The sequence below is a fragment of the Mauremys mutica genome, chromosome 3 (genome assembly GCF_020497125.1).
Source record: "Mauremys mutica isolate MM-2020 ecotype Southern chromosome 3, ASM2049712v1, whole genome shotgun sequence".
In the NCBI taxonomy this organism is placed as follows: domain Eukaryota; kingdom Metazoa; phylum Chordata; order Testudines; family Geoemydidae; genus Mauremys; species Mauremys mutica.
Genome location: NC_059074.1, coordinates 117,705,047 through 117,721,457, shown reverse-complemented (window position 1 = coordinate 117,721,457; position 16,411 = coordinate 117,705,047). Strand labels below are relative to the sequence as shown.

The following is a 16,411-nucleotide window of genomic DNA, read 5'->3' as shown; positions in this document are numbered from 1 at the left end:
ATTGCTACCCGCCGATCCGGCGGGTAGTGAAGACATACCCTAAGAGATGCTTGCCTGCTCCTGGTCCCATTCATGGACGCACGGAGCCCCATTTATTTCAGATTTGCCAAACCCTTTGGCCATAGAAATGAAAAAGATAATGTATGTGGTGGAGGAATTTAAATAACCTGAGGCGTTTGATAACTATTTATTATTTGTATTCCTATAGTGGCTGGACACCCCAACTGAGATGGGAGTTGGGTGGGGGGCTGTGCTAGGTGCTATGCAAACACAGGAGACTATCTGTGCCTTGGAGAGCTTCTATTCAAATAAATAGCCAAGAAAGACAAAGGAGGGAGGAGAAAATTAAGTATATAGAGAGGTGCCCTGACTTGCCCCAGGTCAGAGGCAGAGCTAGGGACTCAGGTCTTCTGATTCTCAACCTAGTGCTCCATCCACTGGGCCATTCGGCCTCTTAGAGAACCATGGAACCTGTTTAAGTGTATTCTAGCCCCATGAACATTACATTACAAAAACCAAACCAATCAAACAACTGCCTGACCTCAGAAGATTGACCAAAGCACCCCAATATCATACAATGAAAAATAATGTTTCTCTGTTTACCTCAGGATCAGCTGACGTTTTCCAGTGACAACATCTTGTAGGCACAAAACTCAGGTGGATAACTGCTCAAGGGCACAGTATGTACTTGCTCCTGGGCGTAATTGACCTCTGAATCATTTTCATATATGTGATCTGTTTGGAGGTTAGACTAGATGACCCTTGAGGTCACTTTTAACCCTAAGATTGTATGATCTTTGTAGAAAAAGAGTTGGTGTGATTCAGACAGCATCTGCCAGAATTTCACTGTAATTTGTGAAAGGATTTAAAAAAAATTATTGAGGAGTGATTGGCTGAAATCTTCGTCTTGTGTTGTTCATCTGTTTCTTATCTTTTTCTGACTTACAAAGTAGTTTGCGGAGGATGTCACACCATATTTTAATATTGTTTTAATAACTGTTCAGGAGACTGTGAGAGCAGGCCTGATTCTTCTGGCTTATACCAGCAGCCTGCCTCTTTTAGGAACGTTGGATTAGTGATCCTCCTAGTTAGGTATGCTGTTTCTGACAATGGCCAGTTCTGGATGTCTCAGAGAAAAGCATAAACACCTCAGAATTCATGTAGACTATACTAGACAGTTAATGATAATTCACACCCTGAATCTTTCTATTCTGTTTTGTTTATTTAAGTTCTTATATCATGCACATCACCAGGGTATCCCAACACCAAAGGGAGATGATGGAACTTATAGTTTTAGTTTAAGTAGTATAACTGCAGATTCTACTCCTATTACCATATAGTGTCTATCTAGTACATTGTTGAATCTTTAAGTTCTGTGTTTCCATAGCATTCTCCAGCACTATGTTCAACAGGCTAATTAGACATTACATTGCATTAAAATGTATTTCCTGTATCTGATTTAAATGTGTGCAGTTGCCTTTATAATTTAGGTAAGTTGAAAAATCTGATGTTCTCTGTACAGTTTATGATTTTAGCTACACTACGTATATATAGTATACTGTATCTCTGTTATGGGTTGCTTTACTCTTCTACTTCTGAACCATAACAATAAAAATCCTAGGCCTTCTAAAGTCTCTTGTTGCAGCCCTTCTGCCCATGCTGACAGTCATTCTGGTTGCTCTTTTCTGAACTTTTTCTATTTCTTTCTGCTATTTTTTTCTTAGTGAAGATGAGGTGGCTGAAACTGAATGCAATGGGCAAGGCAAAGATATACAATACTGTTGATTAGTACAGTGTCACTGGATTATAATATTTTCTTTATTATTTTTAGACCCTTATTAATGCAACCTGATGTTGTCGTCTACTTCTTCTTCTTCTTCTTTTTCTTTTTTTTTTTTTGGACCACTGCTGCATATATAGGAGTTACCTCCCTTGAGCTGTCCATATTGATGCTTGGATATTTTTTATGAGATAACTAATTCAGAACCTATTAGTGTGTTTGAGTCCTTTAAGGAGTTCTTTCTGATATGCACCATGTTTCTCTTGCCTATGCTGAATTTCATCAGCTATCTTCGTTTTTCTTAAGTTTTTCAGTTCTTTACTACCCTCCCTCGTCTGACTAACCTTCAGAATTTTATGTGTCAGCAAATTTTGCCACCTTCTCTATTCACCACTTTCTTCAGGTCATGAATAAATATACTGAACATGAGTCCTACTACTTATCCCTTGGGAACCCCACTATTAACCTCTTTCCATGCTGAGAATTGGCCATTTGCTCCTACTCTTTGCTTCCACTCTCTTTTTTTTTAAATACATGACAGGACTTTACTTCTCACCTTGTGGTTACCTAGCTTCCTTTATAGCCTCTTCTCAGGAACTTCATCAAAAGCCTTTTGAAAGTCTAAATAAAATATACCCACTGGGTCTCTTTTATCCACTGTTTTGTTAACTCTTTCAAAGGTTTCTAACAGGATAGAGGGGTATGATTTCTTCTTATATAGAAACCATCCTGGTTTGTCCATATCATATTACACTCATCTACTATTCTTGCTTTATAACTTTCTTTAATGATTTTCCTACACCTGCAGTGTGTGGCTTGAGAACAGAAAGCAGAGGGAGATATCTGTCTATGGAGACTTTTCCTAACAACCTTCTAGCTGGATGGTTTTGTAGCCTGTAAGCCCTGAGGTAAGGAAACAGGAAAACAGATTAATAGATATAGCAATCTTCCCCAAGATACTTTTAGATAAACACAGCCTTGGGCATTTAGAAAGTCGGATTTACTACACCTTAAAAGAGGTTTCTGAAAACTGTAGCTGTTTTATTTTAAAGTATGCAGTGAAAGGCCTGCACTTCTTTAATCTTTGCCACTCTTCAATGATAGACAACCAAAAATACAGGTCCCTGGATTTAGAAACAATTGTGTATAAACTGGAAACAATCTAAGTGCTGCTTTATAACAACAAAGATCTTTTTCAGGGCACTGAAGTGCATTTGAAGACAAGCCAAAACACATTTCCAATGTGCAAGCTTTACAGAGCTAGATACACATACACAAAAGCTATTGGTAGGATAATACCCTGACTGATACTTTCCTGGAAGTAAATGAAAGTGCAAAAAAATATAGTGAGATGCTCGTAGGTGGGTATCTTTTACAGACATAGTCATCAGTAGGTACAAGGACTGATGATCAAAACTATACCTCATGTTTCTGATTTGATGATCACTCTAAGTACTCATTCTGTAATACTTTAGAGCACAGTTGTGACCTGTGTTATGCATCCACCCCACACAGGGGACCAAGAGGCATAATGCACCCTTTTATTATTCTGCACGGGCTATCTGTATTGTGGGGTCACAGTACCAGGAGGCAGAGAAATTAATGTACATTCTAGTGAAAAAACCTGAGGTTCAAAAGTTCAGTTCAAATAACCCCAAAGCATGAATGAATATCTGAACCTTTCCAGACATATCTGAACAGTTGGATTTCCTGAATTGGGCTGGAGACCACAGACTTTCTTGTGAACTTTCTTTTATTCAGCCCAGAAATATCACAACTGTCTTTTATCACTAGAATCAGGAAGTAGAAAGGTTATTAACATACGAAATAACAGGGCAGAAACATTTTCTGAGAACTGTTTTTGACTCTCAGAAAAGGCTAATTTTCTTTGAGTTTGTGGGAGGAGTGAGTGTAATTTGTTTGCTTATTACTTTGGGAATGTAGAAGGATTGAGCAAACTGGCTGAAACTGATTCTGTATCTCTGTCAGAACAGCACTGACATCTTAGATTTTCTGTTAAAATGGCCATGTTTCTGAGGGGTCTCAATCCTGCAAGCTGCAAAGGAACTGTGGGAGGTTCTGAGTACCGTCAGTTCCCATTTAAGAAACAGCCAGTGTAGGTATAGAAGAAAAGATACAGAAACAATGGTATTGCTTACAATCAGGAGTCATGAGTGATATGGTTTAGGAGAGCAGTTTTTGTCTGTGATTTTTAGAACTTGATGTTTGGGAGCCAGATACACATAGAAGCAAGTATAATAGCTAGTTTCTAAGGATAAGCATCAGTACATGCTGTATTTTTGAGATCAGATCCAGCACCTTATTTTCTCTCCTCTTCTCTTTCCCATATCCCCTAGTTGTGTCTGTGTAATCTACACATGGTATTTATTGTCCTCCACTTGTGGTTTATTCTGTTTCTGCTCTGCTTGATGCATAGTTTGCTCAGTCTGAAGTGATTTACTAAAGCCTGTGAACTGTTTGGAATTCCACTAAGCTGTTTTGGCAGACTTGATGCAGGTATTTCAGTGCCCTGCCTTAGACTGATAGTGTTACTTTGGGAAGAGAAGGCAGCTCTGGAAATTGTTTGAGTTCAAAAGGAAGGAGAATCACTTTAATCATTCAGGCTCTTAGGAAACCTAAGACCAGCGAGACATTCGTTTCATAATCAAGACTGTCCCAGCCGATCAGGGGCATTTAAAGCAAGAAAATAGCCATGCAAAGCTTTGCAGTGCTGAAGAGGGCCCCAAACTGTGCAAATGAAACTACTACCTCCCCTAAGCTAAAAAATGTCCAGAAGAGGTTGGGGCTCTGAATTTCAGAAGGGGACTTTGTATTTGGCTTTCCCCCACTTCCTCTAGAAATATGTGAATGGGTTTGGGCCAGATCCTCAGCTAGTGTAAATCAGCATATTTCCATGATCTAGTGCTAGTTTAGCAAGATGATATTTAGGACCAGATCCTGCATCTCTCTCTCTCTCTCTCTCTCTGACTTCTGTGGCATTGCGTCAGACAGCACAACTGCAGGATTGGACCTTAATCCTTTCCCCATTCATTTAAAGCACCCTAAATGGTTAGTGATTACAATGTCTTTCAGTGCTGGCCTGACATTTATTTTATTCTGGAATTATTTTTTTTGGTTGTTCTGCATCTGCTTTCTATCGTGTTTTTCCTTTGGCAATTTCACTGGCTTCACTGGTATTTGTAACTTGTAATTTCACCAGTGTGGTCCAGCACTGTGAGACCTACCTTGAGAAGGTCCCCACTTTCCCCACTTTTGCTCACTAAAATAGATGGTCTTGCATCCGAAGAAGTGGGTATTCACCCACGAAAGCTCATGCTGCAAAACGTCTGTTAGTCTATAGGTGCCACAGGACTCTTTGCTGCTTCTACAGAACCAGACTAACACGGCTACCCCTCTGATACTAAAATAGATGGCTGATTCCTATTAAAGTTTGCTCTACCAGACCCAAATAGTGGGCACATGTCTGGATAAAGGATTATTTCAGGGAAGGACTCAGGGAAGGATATCTGTTGAGTGTGGTCTATCAAAGGAAGTTTACTCTGAGAACTCCAGTTACAGGTTAGTGACCTTCCTTTCTCCATCAAGAGCTGCTTCCATAGATTCCCACCATTGACAGTCTGACTAGCAGCAGCAAGCCCTGGAGGAGATCCCAGGAATATTACATAAAGAATGAAAGCCTGCTCTTCTGAAATAGTAATTTTATTTGGTGAATTGAAGTCCATGTGTCTGGCTTACAATTTTTTTGACAGATAAGACATTTCTCAAACATGCTATAAAATTTGCCTTAGATCTTAGCTGAATGGGCTCCCAGAGCATCTGTAGTGCAACAGCTAGCTGTAGGGGTGAACGTAATGGATGCCTAGTAATGAAGAAGCAAGGCCTGGCTGTAGTACTGACTACCAGGTAAACACAAAGGAAAGAGGGTGTAACATTAACATACTGGCTGTGTATCTCTGTCCTCTGCTGGGTAGGAAAAACAGACCTCTAAATATATGAAAGGAAGAGATACCATTTTGGATGATGGAAGGGAAAATGTTTTATGAACTTGGTGGTTACTTGTTGGAAGTGCAGTTTTGGCACAAAGATTGAAAATTGAACTCTACTGCTAAGCCTATCAACATTGAATTGGACTGATAGAGGTTGCTTTGAGCCAATATCAAGGTGTTTTAGGCATGGAAAAGAGGGGTCTCCTTTAGTGGGCAGTGATCTTTCATCTTGCATCACAGCAGCCATTTTTCATTTGTACAAAACTGTTATTTATCTGGGTGACATTTAACCACACACACTCTCAGAACCAGAGCATCAAGCTGCTATTACAACTCCAAGCAGAACAGATGAAAAGCTTTTCACTGTGCATATAGACCCTGAGAAAATGTGAGTTACATTTTTCAGATTAAAGTGTCTAGTTTTTGTCTGAAGTTGTGGATTTCTTGGAAATAATGTGGAAATTCACCAGGACTTATTTCTATGCGGTTTGCCCGTCAATGGGAATTATAGATTAGTTCCTCAATATGATGTTTGATGTAAGGCTGTAGATATGCTAAACTGTAATGTGCATGTGATCATGACTCCCTCTAGTGGTTGATCCCAGACACTGTACAGCCTATTTCTTTCTTACAGCCAAAAGAGTTCTTCAGCTCCAGTCGCAGAAGTTGGTGCTGAAGGTTCTGAGTTCGATCCCCAATAACAACCATGGTTTTGGTGTGTGTATGCAGCTCCGCTTGGTACTCAAGTCCTTATCGGTTTAGAATACTCATGTGCATAACTAACTAGAATCTCCCAATGTATTTCCACAATATTTTTGCAGCTAAAGCACTCCTTTTGATGACATTTTGAGAAAATTTGACATAAGCAAAACGTAAATGACTTAAGGGCCCAGCTCCTTAGCTGGTGTAAATCAGCATAACTCCACTGACACCACCAGCTGAAGTTCTGGCCCAACAGCTGTGCAGTCCTGGACAGACACGCAGAATGGAACTTCTTAGATTACAAAGCCAGCATGGTGATCATTTGGTCTGATTTCCTGCTTGATACAGGCCCTAGAACTTAACTGAGTAATGCCAGAACTTCAGTTTCCCTCTCTCCCTTTCTTTCTTTCTATTTCCCATGCATGCACTTCCTAAATAACTCCACTTTTTCTTCTTTTAGTGACATTCTTCAGAACCAGTAGCATAACTATTGTAGGGGAAATTTGGCCCTGGAGCTGTATCCAGAGCCAGACTTCCCCAAAGTCTAGGGTTCTTCACATCCAGGAATTTGGTTCAGACCCATCTAGTTTGAAACTGAAACCCAGTTTTGGACTGACCAGGGCCAGGAATGAGAAGCATCTGCACATCACCCATTGGTATAAATAAAACAGAGAAGGCTTTTGCAGGGGATTGGAAGAATGGTTCCCTGGCACATTTAACCATATGGCTTGTGAAACTGCAGATACCAGTGTGTTTCAGAACAGAAAAATAAGAGCCACGAGTAAGAACAAATGAGTGGAAATATGAGGCCACATCCTCTGTCACAGCAACGTAAGTCAATACTAACTCCACTGAAATCAGTGGAGTTATGACAGTGTAAAACTTACGTTATGTGAAAGGAGAATCAGTTCCATGGACATATTTTGACTTATGGTATTTAATGGTGGATCCTATTGTGGTGTACTGTAATTAAGAAAAAGCTACACTTCTAACCAACAACAAGGATTGTACCCCAGCCACATTAGTATAACAAAATATGGTATAAGTGTGCGATAGCACCCTCTAGCTAACTCCAAATTAACTCAAATCAACATGTAATTTCTACTTCATAAGATACTTTCTTTCTTTAGCAGAAATAATATCATAATGATAATCATTCCTCAATAATACTTACATTTTTATAGCTGCCAAGTAGTGATCAGACTTAACCAAAATAACACTTTCTAATCGTAAATATTGTAGTATAGTAACCTCAGCATGAAACAACTGAAAACAAAAGAGGTTATAGGCATTTACGATTTTTTTGCACATATAAGTGCGCCTCAGATTATAATTTGAAATTAGTTAAGCACTGACAGTGTACTCGGAAACTTGGAACAAATTAATTTTGTGGAAGAGCATTGATCTTTTGTTCCTGATGTGAGGTTGCAAGGTGAATAGCATCCTATGTTTAGCCATTGTTAATGTATGTGTGTAGCTAGACCTTCCTGCTTCACAAGCTGAAATGGGCCACTGGACTTAAGTTGTCCAGTCTTTATAAATCTATTTTTATGTTTTCTTACAAAAAAAGCTATGGTGGGATTGGCATTAGTGAGTACCTCTGTGTACCATTCACTTTTATCTGACTTTTGTTAAATTATGTCTTGTACATTCTGTTGTGTGCAATTGTGTTCAGAGCTATGCAAACATTACCAAAAACTCTCAGATAATAGTTAAATTATTCAAACAAACTAAATTGTTTTGACTGCTCACATCCTTTTTGTGCTGACTTTCTTCAGCTATTTTAGTGAATGAATTTACTGGCAGAAGTATTCATTAAAACAGCAAAGTTTAAGTAAATATTATAGGATATTTGCAAAAAGAAAATTTCTAATTCGGAATTATAAGTATTCACTCAGAAACCTGATTTGAAGAGTCACATTCAGCCAATCAGGGAACAGAAACATGTAATGTGACGAATATGTCCAGTCAAAAACAGCTGAAATGTTGAATATCAATCTTGTAATGAATTGCTACTGGCAAAGACACATTCAGCAAATAATTTGTGGTAATAATTAATGAATAGATTTGAGCAAATCACAACAGCTCATGAACTGAAAAAGTTACTATATTAATTGAAAAAGTTATTCAATGCAAATTATTCGCCCATTTCTAACTGTGTAGTAACTTTTGTTCAGATTTAGGGCTTTGGAGAACATTAACCATTAACTTAGGCTTCTTGCTTCTTCTGTGCATTAGTCCTGCAGGATACATTTGAGTTGTTGCATGTCAGACTGGCAGTTATGTAAGAAATCTATAGTGAATGATTTTCAGGATTTCCCTTCTAGGTCAACAGTTTGCAAGCAGCCTTTCAAAACTATATTAAAAATGTTCAATTTCCCATCAGTCTATGGATAATAAATGGAAGAAGCCCTAGCTTTTGTGTTGCTCTCCTTCAGATCTTCTCTTGAAGCTGGAGTTCATTGTCAGACACAATTTTCTTCACGATTAAAATTTGTTAATGAGAACTTGGTTACTGGAGTGAAAGTACTCTGGGGAAGTAATGGCTACTTCTATTTAATGAAATAATCAATTGCAGTAATAGTATAACAGCAGTCCTCTGGTACTACTTGAGAAGGTCCTACTATAGCAATAGAGATCTTTTCTCATGTAGAATCAGTGAGGGAACTTGTGACAAAAAGTGCCACATATGACAGCTATTTTATTAGGCTTTGGCTCAGAGTCATAACACAGTGACTTTGTCATGCCTGAGGTAGATTTCCCAGGATTTTTATAGCCCTCTCAATTTGGAAGTTGAATCCTGGCTGTCAGTAAAGATCTCTGAGCCTTCGTTTGGTTTGGACCATTCTCTGTTGAGTTTCTAACAAGTCGAATAGATCTCATCATCATCATCATGTTTCCATTACCCCTCTGGTATTTAGGGCAGCAACGAAGCTCTTCCACTCCTGTCTGTTTCTGGCAAGTCTTTCAGTGGTTCCCCAGCTGTGCTCCAGATTTTTCAGGTCAGCTTCCACAGCTCTTCGACATGTTGTTATTGGGCAGCCTCGTTTTTGCTTGCCTTCAGGTTCCATCTTGTTGCTATTCTGGTGATGGAATCAGTTTCCATCCGAAGCACATGGCCAATCCAGCTCCAGCACCTCCTGGTAATGATGGTGTTCATGTCTTCTTGGCTGCACTGTGTGAATTGGTCTTAGTTTGAGATTGTTCTGGGCTAAAAGATACAGAGGATTTTTCTGAAACAGGTTGTATGGAATGAATAGATCTGGGTTGGATCTTAATAAGAACAATCAGCCAATGAGTGCTACATATCACATTTATTATTATTTTATTAGTAGTATTAAAATAGTGTCCAGAGGTTCTAGTTAGAAGCAGAACTCCATGGCGGTGTGTGCTATACACACATAAAAGTAGAAGACAGGATCTGCCTTGAGGAGCTAGATTTAACCCATCATAAATGTAAAAGATGCCATAAGCATCTGAAATCAACATTTTTATGATTTATGGACATCCTTTTTTAAAGCAACCTCCTGTTTTCGGTAGCACAGGACATGTTTCAGATCAGATGTTGCTTTTGACTGTTGTGTAGCACAGTATTAAGATCACCTGTCACAGGTTTCCACAACTTCTTCCAGTTGTTGTCATAGGCAAGTAAGGCAAGCAATCTGCATCAACTGATATTTTCTCATCCTAGCTTGCACAAAGTGTTATAGAAAAGTAAAACATCAAGTGAACAACCCATTGTGCGTGTACAGTTTGATTCCCTTAAATCCAGTTGGATGGTAGAGGATGTTGTCTCTGAAGCAAACGTATGTTCCAAGATGTACATTTTTTCAGTTAACCAGACCCAGGCATGTACTTCTTTTTCAACCATAGTTTGCTTGGTCTTAGTTACTGTCTCCGGTACAATTGTTCTTTCAGACTTATCATATCTTTATAGAACTGAGTAAGTGTTTCACCTTTGTATTAAGTTAGTCAGTTACAAGGCTTTTAGCAATGCATTCTTCAAAATAGGACTGAATAGCATTTATCAGGAAAACATGGCATTAGAATGTAATAATGTCTGGCAGGATTCAACTACTCTTGCATAATATGGAATAAATTTGACATAGACATACCATGAAATACATGTCCCAGGAAAGAATGACAAAGAACTACTGTTTGTGGAGAGCAAGTTGCAGAATCACATGCACAAGTCTCCTCAGAAACAGAATTTGAAATTCACATGCATAAGTGTTCTCGCCAGAAGTGCTTGTGTAGCTCCGGAATCAAAAGGGGAACAATGTCATGTGACAGATAGCCCAGTCATAACTCACCAATACCTTATCATCAAGTTGGATTGAATACTCAGAGGACACTGTTTGTGATCAATCCATAAATTTTAAAATTTGACACAAAATGTTTAATTCAATTACTGTAGAATCCAATTGCAGATAGTATGAGAGAAGATACTGATTAAATTTATGTGATACATTTATTTGTTGGAAGTTACTTGCTCAGCTGTAGTTCTGCTTGTCCACACCTACTAGACTGAGCATCTTCTAAAGGTGGCTATGGTCAGAATAGCTCCACAATGGTAGGCTTTGACTATCAGTGCATGTCTTTGTTTGAATAAATAGAGGAAATAGACATGTACAGGGCTTCAGAGATATGAACTGGATTCTGTTTGCCACCATTTTGTTGGCCACCCCTAGAAGATTGCCCGGTTAGGCCACAATCCTGCAAAACAGCAAACACAGGCTTAACCTGAAGCATATGCATAGTCCCATTGGCTTCAGTGGGTCTACTAGATGCTTGAAGTTAAGACACATGCTTAAGGGCCTTGGTGAATCATTTTCATTGAATTAACTGTTTGGACATAGTCTGTAGTCCCCATAGCAATTACTTTAGCCTCTGCTTTGCTATAGCAGACTAAATATGGCCAGCAACGTTCAGGTATAACTGAATTTGTTCGTGTATAGATGCCTTATATTGCTGCTTTTCTGCATTAGCTGCTCTTGAATCATCTCATTTAATTTAAGTCCATATTAGAACATATTAAGTTCCTGTAAAGTATCAATAGATTCCCATAAAGTAGCAATGCATTAGTCAGTAGAGTGATAGAGTTTCCATGCACATGGTCAAAATGTGTATTGTCCTACAGCTACATTCACAATAGACATTAAGACCTGGGGAGCATTCTGGTTATCAGGGACAGAAGTGTGTTGACCTCTAATACCAAGACTTTTGGGGGCCAAATTATGACCATTAGCCACAGCTGTTAAAGTTGTGCGGGGGCAGGCAAGGGCAGTGTTTCATTACCAATAACTGATGCTGCAGATAGGCAGAACTGCAGGAAAGAGATCTTGGTCAGTGTTAACTCTTGTGATTTTATTACAAATCTCATATCATTTGTTTTTTCCCCAAAACCCAGATACTAGAATCTCCACTTTCATTTTTAAAAAAAAAAGTGAGTTTCTAGCCCTCACCATTGTGGGGAAAAGATCTAAAACCTGAAGCAAGTGCACCCCAGAGGTTCAGAAGCCAGAAAGCAAGAATAAGAACCCACGTGTTTTAATTTTGAAAGCATGCTGGGAGGCCAATGTTACATGCTGAGGTTCTGTTGATTAAGTGGTAACAGCCTGGGTGTGTTTTGCAATCCTGAGCCTCTGGTGCCACAGATTGGGTCCCTCTTGAAACATGATCCTCTAGTTCCACTCATCAAACAGTAGGCAGGGCAGTAATCCCACCTCCTCTGGGGTGCTGGAAACCCCTGGTGGCACACAGAGAGGTACGCCCCTATGCTTCTTCATCTGCAGAGACTACTGAAACTGTCCTAGCTTATAGTGCAGGGCCTTGAAAGGGGGAGGTTCCTTGTGTTCACCCATAACCACACAGCTTCACTAGGGGCATGTGACAGTCTGACCCTACGCTTCTTCCTGGCATCTAGGAGCACATTTCCAATAACAAAATTATAGCACTTAGAAATGGAAACCTAGTTATAAAAGGTAATAGAGAAGGGCAGGACAGAAATGCAGAAGTAAGTTCAAGTGGGCAAGTAGCCATCCTTATCACCACAATGTTAAATAATAAAGCTGTATCACTGAAGCTAGATCACATCACACCAGTGGTCACCTGGTTCTAGTAACCCAATGTTAAGAACAGTGAAGTCCAGTCTGTTACTGTCTATTTTGAGTCAAGATTTATAGGAGAGCCTTTGAGGAGGTGGCATGAAGTGTTGTGGACTGTTTTTAGAAGCTTGGGAGAATTACAGACATATCTCTTACTGTTGGATTCACTGCAACAATACCCTACCTTTTTCTATACTTTGCTACAACAACTGCAGCTGGGTTATTATCTACAAGATACTATTCTTTAGCTGGAAAATTGTCAGTTAAAATTATTAATTTTAACATAATTCAACAGTAATGAAGGTTCATTTACATTTACTTTGTTTTTTATTGTTTTAAATGGTATTCCAGTTAGATTACCCACATGCATTATTACTGTAATCTGCGCTGAGATCTATGGATGAAAAGCACTATCTGAGAGCTCAGTAGTATAATTATTATTACTACATTGACACTTATCGATAAGCTAGACATAATCTATGTGACATGTCACTAGCGCTGAAGTAACCCAGAATTATGCTATAGTACACAGGAGGGGCTCTTACAAGAAAAAGTACACACATGGAATGCCACCGGATCATTTTTTTTTTTGCACCTCCCTCATGAGTCTGAAATGCCAACGTGGTTGAGCGCTAGAAGTAAGTAATTTATAACTAAAATGAAGCCTGCTATGGATAAAGGTCTGCAGGAGACTGGAGAGTTTATTTGCTGAGTTACTATGCAAATTTAACAATTAAATCGTAACTCAGCTCCTGAGGGAATAGCAGGGATTACTAAAGGAAAGGGAATTCAACATGATTAAAAAAAGAAGAATATAGAAGAATACCCTGCAGTTGATCATTTCTGCCCTGCACAGTAAGTATCACAGCAGTCAGTGGGAATTACTGTACAGAGTTCCAGGCATAACTGTACACAATAGGAAAAATACATCTAGGAAATATAAAACATTCAACACATAAATCAACTTTTTTGTTTGTTTTTGTTTGCAAAATTGAATTAAAGAATTTATCTTCAAGGCCTTGACTGAATTCCAGATTCCTTGCTGCTATGTGCAGCCTGGTGAAAATAACAAAACAGGCTCCCCCCTTTATCCCCCAACTCTTTGGTTAGATTGAGCTGAGCCTTTTTAATTTATTTTTACTACCCACACTTTCTAAGTTTGGTAGTTCGAGCAAGAGACTTCTCTTTTGACAGGCTGTCTCTTGGGTCCCCCACTGAAAAGGCCAAAGCTCCCAGTGCAGCAGCAATTGCTGCCTTTAAACAGGAGACGAGCACTTCTTGCTTTCCTGTGCTGCATGCAAATATAGAGGCTTGGTGCTACACCGCTCTACCCAGCTTCCTTGTGATGTGTCCTGCATGGCAATGGCCAATACAAGTGATCATCCAGCACTGTGTCTTTGAATGTGTTAATGGCTCTGACCCTGGTCCACTGATCACCCACTTCAGCGAGGGACTCCTCATCTGTACAAACGGCATTTTCAGTCCCTGCAGCCTCCCAGCTTTACGTGTCAGAGAACCTTTCTTTCTGCTCTGGCTGTTCAGGGGAGGTCGATGAAGGGGGCAGGGGGGCTCACTCTTCCGCACTCGTAAATAGTAATTCCATGACAACTCTTTGTTTGGGTTTGTTGTATTTATTTTTTTGTTAAAAAGAAAGCATGTTTTCTTTTTTAAATAGAATAATAATGGCATTAATTCCATTGTCATTGACATAACACCACCCACAGTGTATATCCGGGAGTAGTTGGAGGTTTTTAAGCCAGAGGCAAGAGTATCTTACTGCAAAAAACTATATTTAGTCCTTCCCTCCTCCCCCTTTGAGGTGCCAGAGACAAATCTAAATACATATGTTCCAAGACACACACAAAACATGTGTTGAACAAAACAGGAGAGCTTGCTACACAAAAAGTTACAGAAGTTGTGAACATTCCCATCAAAGGTTGACAATCTGCCCGTATGATTTTTTGAGGAGAAAAGTGAAAAAAGAAAGGAACAGCAGAGAGAGCTACAGAAGAAGTGTGAACTCTGGAGGAGGGGAAACCAGAGCGGCTGTAGGTTACCTTCATGACCGTCCAATCCTAGAGCCAACAAGTTTGGACTCCGGTAGCAATTAACTGAGTAGGAATTCACAGTCCCTAATCTGGCTGTGTGGGGGTTGGTGGGAGGGGGGAAGGGGTAGACACAAACTAGTCATCATATCTGTTTTCAATTTGCTTCCTATAGAGATTGGTTCTGGTTCTGTCATGATCCAACATGAGACTGTACAAAATAGCCTGGTCATACCTTGCACATCTTACACCAACTCAGCTAATAAGCCACCACTGAGCACTGTTTAGATATTTTAAAAATATTTTTCATGTTGATACAAACAAACATTAGATGTTACAATATTCACCAAATAAGTCCCAATAATGACCATCTATTTGCAGGCATTAGTAAACAAAACCAATCCTATAATTCTGTGGTCTGAATTATTTTCCCCACCCCATGAAATTATTAACGGTGAATCAAATTTCAAAATATCTTTCAAAAAAATGTTGTTGCTAGGTACATTTCTGCAACAGCAGTATTTAAATATATGATTATATTTATATGTACATGATTATATAGCATGCAATGCTTACACATATTTTAATGTGCATATAATTTTCCTGATACGATCTTTAAAGTCTTTCTTCTCTTGCTAACACAGGCTGGGCTGATGGATGTCAGCTGAAGTGTATGAGGACACATGGGACACATCTTGGGCCTGATTCCCCCCTGCCTCCCCTCTCACCATTGACTTCAACTGCCATAACCATGGACAGCAGCCAGACAGGCACAGCAGACCATAACTAAGAAGGATTTACACAACACACTGTAATTGAAGGCATTATAGCATGTGGGGTCAAAACACACTTGTAAAAATGTGCCCTATGGAGTTTTCCAAACCCATTAGGATAGATTGGGTAAATAAAGTATGTCCTCAAAATGAGTCCAGGTCACTCTTTTTTCATTACCTTAGATCTCCCTGTGCCAGATAACATTAAAGGCCAGATTGTCTCCCTGCAGGGTATGAGTAATGGCCATTGACTTCTGAGGTCAGTGCTTTGCCTTGATCCTCAAATGCAGGAAGGAGGATGGTATAAGGATATGGGTACTATTTCTTTAAATCTGCAGTGGGAAGCCAGACACACGGGGCCTGGGGAAGGTTTTAGATGCACTCTCCACAGTGAAGCAGAGACAGGAACTAGATGGATAATACTATTTCTCCCTGGTTAATGCTGGAAGAAAGCGATGCTTTCTGTGATTCTTTAACACCTCATAGAGCTTAGGAAGAAAAGGAGGGAGCTGGGGGCTGTGGAGTGACTTAGCTGAGCCCACTCTAAGCCTGAAAGAAGTGCAGGGTGATTTTGGGGGATGGTCAAGGCTCAGGCTGCTGCATATTTGGCTTGAGCTGGTTCTACCTATCCCAGTGAAATGCACTAGCATTTCACTTCTAGAGCCCTGAATTTGTGTGTAAATTAAGTTCAGAGGTTCCACGGCAGCCATTAGTAGGACTGTTATGCCTCACAAATGTGCTACACAGTTTGGCACAATTCAGCAGGGACGTCTGCTCAAAAGAGATCCAGGAGGTAGGGGTGGATGATGGATCTGAGGGTAGGTGAGATCAGAAAATGCCCATGAGTTTGCCCTGCCTTCTAATGTAAACAAGGGGCAACAGCAGTACTCTGAGAGTAGGGGCAACCAATTCTTCCTAAAAGTGGGGGATTCTTCCCTCCAGTGCCCTGCCCCCACCTCTCCTCTTCCCCCAAGGCCCCATCCGCAAGTCAGAAGCC

General features: G+C 39.8%; 1 long non-coding RNA gene across 3 annotated transcripts in view; it reads left to right on the top strand.

Moving 5' to 3' along the window:
• Positions 1-15,552, top strand: part of LOC123367296 — a 94,699-nt gene extending 79,147 nt beyond the window's left edge. For all 3 annotated transcript variants that reach the window (XR_006578398.1, XR_006578397.1, XR_006578399.1), the window contains one exon: positions 15,286-15,552. This is a non-coding gene — a long non-coding RNA (uncharacterized LOC123367296). The remainder of the gene's footprint in view (positions 1-15,285) is intronic.
• Positions 15,553-16,411: the final 859 nt, after the last annotated feature.